Source organism: Gigantopelta aegis, chromosome 15, assembly GCF_016097555.1.
Source record: "Gigantopelta aegis isolate Gae_Host chromosome 15, Gae_host_genome, whole genome shotgun sequence".
Classification (NCBI taxonomy): Eukaryota; Metazoa; Mollusca; class Gastropoda; order Neomphalida; family Peltospiridae; genus Gigantopelta; species Gigantopelta aegis.
Genome location: NC_054713.1, coordinates 38429806 through 38437022, shown reverse-complemented (window position 1 = coordinate 38437022; position 7217 = coordinate 38429806).

Here is a 7217-nt window from a genome sequence, read left to right as displayed (position 1 = left end):
AACACATTGATTTATTAATCATCGGTTATGTCAATCATTATAATAAATTTAAAAAATCGACCGCTTTGGCTCTACCGATGTGTGGGAAAATGTTAGCTATAATTGTTCTTCCAGTTTAGATCATGGAATTTATTAAGTATTAGGTAGGAATGGTGTTTGTTTTCATCTTACACAAAGAAAAAAAAAGATAGTAAATAGCTATTAAATCAGCAATTTGTAGGATCGTTTTTGAATAAGAATAAGAATAATTTATTTGCATAACACCCGTATATGGGCAGAATAAAAACAACATAATATGCATTTATTTTTATGTTCAGAGCCGGTTTAAGGATCCGCAGGGCCTGTAGCACTAATGACAGCGGGTCCCCCTTCCCTGGATATATATTTTGCAACCCCCTCGGAGAAAGGGGTAAAATGACCTGGGGAAAATAAAAGTACATACTGCCGCGGGGCCCCCTGAAGCGCGGGGTCCATAGCACGTTCTCTGTGTGCTACTAGGAATAACCGGCTCTGCTTATGTTAAAGGGACATTCCTGAGTTTGTTGCATTGTAAGATGTTTCCAACTAATAAAATATTTCTACGATTAAACTTACATATTAAATATATTTTTTAGTTTGTGCTTCTTACAAATATCAAGACGACCAGAAACACATTGAATATACAGACACTGATATTCTAAACAAGAAAATTTATTTAATATGTAAGTTTAATCGTAGAAATATTTTATTAGTCGGAAACATCTTACAATGCAGGAAACTCAGGAATGTCCCTTTTACACCAAGTAGGTATTTATAGAATTTTATTTAACACTTTCGAATGGAGTATTGTCACATATATTTTTGAAACTCCAACGTCTACTCCTTTGAGGTAATAGGGGCTCCAAACATCACAGCAGTACATTAAAATTGGACAAATTAAGCACTGAAATAACTTTAAGGCTGTCGATATATTGTTTCTAACATCAATTTGTTTGAGTTTAAAGATGACTTTGGTAGCCTGATCACAAAGTCTGTCACATGCGTTCTTAAAATTACCGGAGGCAGTAAGCAATAAACCTAAGTAAAAATAAGACTGAACAATGTTAATCGCAATTGTATTGTAAAACAAATCTTTTTTATGAGCTTGCCACGTTTGTTGAATACAATAATTGACAGTAAGCCCCCATTTTTTGCAATAGGTACTAAGACAGTCTAGAGAGTTTTGTAAACCTAACTGAGATTTTGACAATAAAAAAAGATCATCAGCAAACATGAGACTGCTTAATTGCGTATCATACAAAGACACCGGGTCACAGTTTGGTGTAAAAATATCCGGTAGATCACAAACATACAGGTTAAATAGTAGTGGACTCAATACGCAACCTTGTTTAACTCCAACGTTAGACTGGTAACTGTTGCTGTGATAATTATTAAGTTTAATAGAGTACTGGATATCAAGCTTTTTAAAGTATTTAAAAATCTACCACCTATGTCTGCAAGTAAAAGTGTGTACATCAACGCGCCCCTTAATATAGAATCAAATGCAGCTTTAAAGTCGACAAAGCAACAGAATAAATATTTCTTTGGTCCTTTAGTATATTTTTCAAACAAGGTCTTTAATGCATATATGTGATCAGCTGTACGACTTTGTTTTTTGAAACCAATCTTGAGAAGTTGGAATTAGATTGTGCGAATCTGCAAAATCACGGAGCCTATTGTGTAAGATACTGCAAAACAACTTACAAAGATTGCTTCCTCTGTAATTACCTGGGTTGTATTTGTCTCCTTTTTTATGAAGGAATGTTAAAAAGTTACATCTTCGTGAATATAGGAAAATGCCGTTCACCAAAATGAGGTTGAAGATCTTACACAGCACATTTGTGACTGACCAGCTTTTAGCATTTCATTTAAAATAAGATCTGGACCACATGCTTTGTTGTATTTGAAGTTTGAAATAGCCTTTACAATTTTCTGTATAGATATAGATTTATTTAATTCATTGAGTACTTTATCCTTATTTGAATTGACGTATGCGTCCATATGTGAAGAAAGGTCACTGTTAAGAGTTGGTTTCTTCTCCATAAGTTGAGTAATTTGAGTAACCCATTCATCGATAGGAATTGGATTTAAATTGGTGCTGGTTTTCGATTATTTTAGTTTACTGAATAATTTCCAGAAAGAATGGGGGTTTACGTCGTGCAAAGTTTCAAGTTGATTTGGTATACCGTGTCGATATAAATTCTTCTTTTTATTAAATTAAAACATAGTGTAAACAATTATGTAAACAAAACCCACCCCAAAAAAACACACAAAAATACAGATAGGTAAAACTAAAATTTAGAATATAATTCAGTTACGCGAAGAAATTTCAGCAAAAGTTCTGAATGGAAATATTTGAAATCGAAATGATTCCATCGCATTTCTTCTACCCCCCTTCCCCCCCCCCCCCCCAAAAAAAAAGAAGAAGAATAAAAAAAAAAAAAAAAAAAAAATATATAGTTTTCCTCAGATGATTGCACTCCACCAAAATGTGACGCATCGTCTGGGTACACAGTGGCCACACTTCTTCAAGATAAACGAATGACCGATGTGAGCACGGCACAAGACTAAAAAGTAGTGTTGGAAATAGAATAAAACTGATTTCCGTCAATTATTTCTTCCATATTAAACTGACAAGTAAATATTTTGTAAATACCTATTTAATGATACTCTACCTAATTTAGCATTTACTTGTTTGGGCTCTCATTGATGTACAAGGTGGTGTTTACTCTTGAAATTAGAATAAAAATATCGGTAAACAGGTTGTTGTGACCTTTATTGGAACAGACTGTAACACATGTTGATTGAGATTTGTCAATTTCATTTAACCTTAAACAAACTTTTAATTTAAAGCTGCAAGATAATTGATTATTTTGAGTTGCAGCATAAATTATTAATTTTGACCAGCATATTTAGTGAATATAAATACAGTAGAAATGTACACAGTTTTGCAACCACTTAAAGGTGCTATATCAGAAGTTATATGTGAGCATCTGTTTGTGATAAAGATTCTCCAATAAAAAATTATTTTCTACTAGTAGATAAAATCATTTCCTATAATCATTTATGGGCATATAGTTAAAGGTGTAGTCTTTAAATGTTAAAGCAAAATTTAATAATAAAAAAAAACATGATTTTGCAATAGCTGTCATTATGCAACTTTGAGATAGCACCTTTAATACCGGAAAATAGATCACAAACTCAAAATGGTTCTTGACAGTTTTGCTCAAAGGTTACTTATAAATATCTACAAATATTTTGTTTTGGAGAGGAATAGGGGTAAACCATCATCGGAAACAGTCTCTCACATATTGTAACAGCAATGAAATTGACATATGTTGACCAAACTTTGTTATAGTCTGTTCCAATAAAGTGCACAAATCACCTGTTTACTGACATATTTCTTTTAATTTCAAGAGTAAACACCACATTGTACATCAATGAGAGCCAAAACAAGTAAATGCCAAATTAGGTAGACTATAATTAAATAGATATTTACAAAATATTTACTATTTAATATTTAATATGTACGAAATAATCGACGAAAATCAGTTTTATTCTATTTCCGACAGCACTATAGTTCATCCTTCCTGTACCGCCTGTAGGAAGACTGCCACTCTCAATGACTGGCTTTTTCAGAATGAAGCTTATTGGTAACCGCACCGTTCCAGTCATCTTGCCATGCTGAAAAGATAAATTGGTTAATGTTATATTTAAAATCAGCATGAAGTACACACACCCTAGCATGATGAAAGTCCAAAGTAGACCTTCTCGTTACCCCTGATACCCCAACATGGCTGTGCACCCAACACAATACAATGTCTTTATAGAACGAGACTGTACATACGCGTACGAGACCGGGGGGGGGCAAAACCTCAAATTCGGGAAAATATGATACAGATATTCGGGAAAAAATGTGCTAACCTGATACCTTTTCATCATGTATTTACATCATTCTACGCTCAAAATTAGTTGTAAAAATGCATAGAGATTCGTTTGCAACCCTATATATATCTGGTAGTAATGTAGGTAATATGAATAAATGTAGTTATCCAGATTCGGGCATTTTTGTTTAATTCGAGCAAAATCCAGCCCCTTCCCCCCCCCCCCTTCCCAGCTATGTCGCCTATGACGAGACAGTTGATGTATGGACCAGCGGTTTTGATGCACTTATTATATTGTTGAATAACAACGAAATCAGTAAATATTCAGCACAAATATATACTGGCCTAGTGTTGATTAAACTTTAGAGTCTAGACTCGAAACTAAGTTAAAGTTTAATAAGTCTGGGCCCAGGGCCCCGTTCCACGAAAGAATTGTAGCTAAGGTTAATTGTAGTGACTTAAGGTGAGTTTTACAACTGGCACTGTAAACTTTTAGTCCAATCATTTTATGAGTAAAATACTCTAAACCTCAAACAAATTGCAACAGAATTTATTTTAGTGTAAATAAGTTTACAAACATATGCTGAAACTCATATAAAAAGTATAGAACTGTCAAACAGGGGGAAATATTTGTAAAAGACGATTTTAGTCGAGCACTGAAGAAAAAATATACGTTTTTTTGATAACGTCATAACGTCATAACAACATAATTTGTAAACGTATAACGAAAGCTTGCCACGGTATGGGTACATAGCTATAGTACTGTGTGAACACTTTATAGAATACAATGTATTAACGTGAAAACATGACATAACAAATTAAAATCAGATGTAAATACAATTCCTGTTACACAGTTTCTTGCTTTAAGTATATGATGGCGTATTTAATCTCGCAAAATTAATAGTCGCTTCAATTACAATAATGTCCAGAACAAATGCTATCTCTCAATATCATTTCACTTGTGACATAATAATACCGTTGCAGGACAATACCTAGCGGGGGTGTAGGGGTACCAGTGCAGGAGCGGGGCAGTTGACACGTCCAGGAAAATGCATAAAAGTACATTTGTTTTTAGTTTAAACATGTCCTTTTCGTTTGGTTGTAGAAGACCCTATATTGATGTGCCCTAATTTCATTTGCTTTAACACTTCCACCCACTCACCTCCGGTTATCTTAGAGTGGTACAACCCGGTTATGTGATGTCTAATAGAGTAAAATATTGATATATAAACATAACTATTAAAGGGACATTCCTGACACTAATATTTTATGGAGAAAAATATATTTGATATGTAATTACAATCGTTAAAAAGTCTCTGTTAGTCGATAATATCTCAAAAATATCAGCAAACTCAGGAATGTCCCTTTAAAGGTTGCAACTGCCAAAGTTCGCTATTTTTACATTTATTTGTAGTAAATAACTACAAATAAATTTATACCACACATAATTGTAACGTGCTGCCACTTGGTGTAAACCGCTCTGGGTAAAAATAAAAAAGTAAATAAAACAATCTACGTCGCATATCTGTCAAAATGGAATCATGCTCTTAACGTAATGGTCACCCTCTAAAGATTTTTCAATAAGGTTTTTAATTTTTCTGCTAGTAAATGAAATTAATTAAGTGTAATTTTTAGTGGCATTTTTTTTTCAAAGTATAACTATATTTTAAAAGAAAAATAACTGGTCATTGTGCAACTCTGATATGGCACCTTTAATTCAAATAAAAAAAAATAAAAAATGATTACCGGTAGTCAGATTCAGGCTATGGTATTTGTAACATGTCAATATTGAACTTGATCAAACATCATTTATGTCAGCAAATGTTAACCCTGGTGAATTTGAACAACTGATACCCCGACAGTCAGTGCATGCAACAGTACAGTCCAATCCATGTTTCCGGCATGTACATCTCTTGGATTCACAGGTTGTCTTGCAATTACATCTGATAATTTTCAGCAATTATTCAGGTGCAGCTGGAAGTTTCGTTTTTAGGGGCAAGAGTTTATTGTCCAATGTATACCACCCCCAGTCGTTTGGGTTCAATCCGTCACCAGCTCCAATCCAGCGCTGACACTGTAGAAAAGCTCGCATACTGTGGAATGTTGCAACAGAAGATGTTGGTGGCAAAGTGTGCACCTGAACACAAGCTGTTCCTACTACAACCTTAGATGCAAATCTGTGATATCATAGAATATCTAAACTTTCATTTGAGATGCCACCATACAAAATAAGCAACATTTCCTCTCCAGCCTTAACAATGCGGCTTACATCACAAGTAGTCAAGAAAATACTGGCATGTTTCTTGAAATTGTTTGAAGATATCAACTTTTTCAGCGCAGCTCCTTTTCCGATGCCAAAGAGACGTGACGTTGTATCACATCCAGTCATTGCATGCAAAGCTGGAATTAATCTGCAAATTTCTTCTCCCAGTACAATCTTTGTTTTTGTGATGTCCCATACTCTAATTTGTTTTGCCACTGCTTGTTTTGATTCTGATTTGAAGTAAATTCTGTTTGAATGTATATTTGCATGATAACACAGAAGTACCAGAATATCTGTGTCTTCTCCAATGAGAACAACACCACAGGTTTTGGCCAACTCAAGTGCAGTCTGTACAATTAAAACATCTGCGTCCTCTTTAGCATGTATAGTTGTGCACCCATTTGCACAGTTTGGTACTCAATAAGTTGAGGAAAGACCGTTTATTCTCTGTATTGGATAGAAATACTTCTTTTTTGGTTTTACATGGCATGTTTTCATTAAAGGTAACCTTTGGAGAGGTAACCCCTCTTGTCCGTCTCATGTGTGATGTCTTTTGTTGAAGGCTTATCTGGATAACCATCAAATACTACTGTCAGTTTTGGATACTTTTTTGTTACATAATTAACATATGTCATGCATGTGGTTGAGAATAAGTCTCCCTTAGTCCAGGGTATCCTCTGCAAAAGGGAACCACCATCCAGCACCTAATGGACACTATCATTCGTTTTCTCAACACCACAGTCCCCAAGGCCCCAGATTGCATCTGCCAAAGAGGACTTGTGTGCTTCCCTAAGAAGACCGCCTGAATCAAAAAGAGAAGATGGAAAACAACAGAGTTCATATTTAAAGATGTCTGATGGATCTTCAAAAAGTGTATTTGCAGTTGTTGTGAGGCGTTGAAAAAGAAGCTGGGGGTCAACTTGTATTGGTTCTCCATCTATTTTGATACTGATTTTTGTACTGAGTGTGATTACTTGCTGAGATCTTTTAAAAGTATAGTTTAGAATGTTCTGACCTGACATGGACTTGATGATATTTGTGCCAACTTCCTT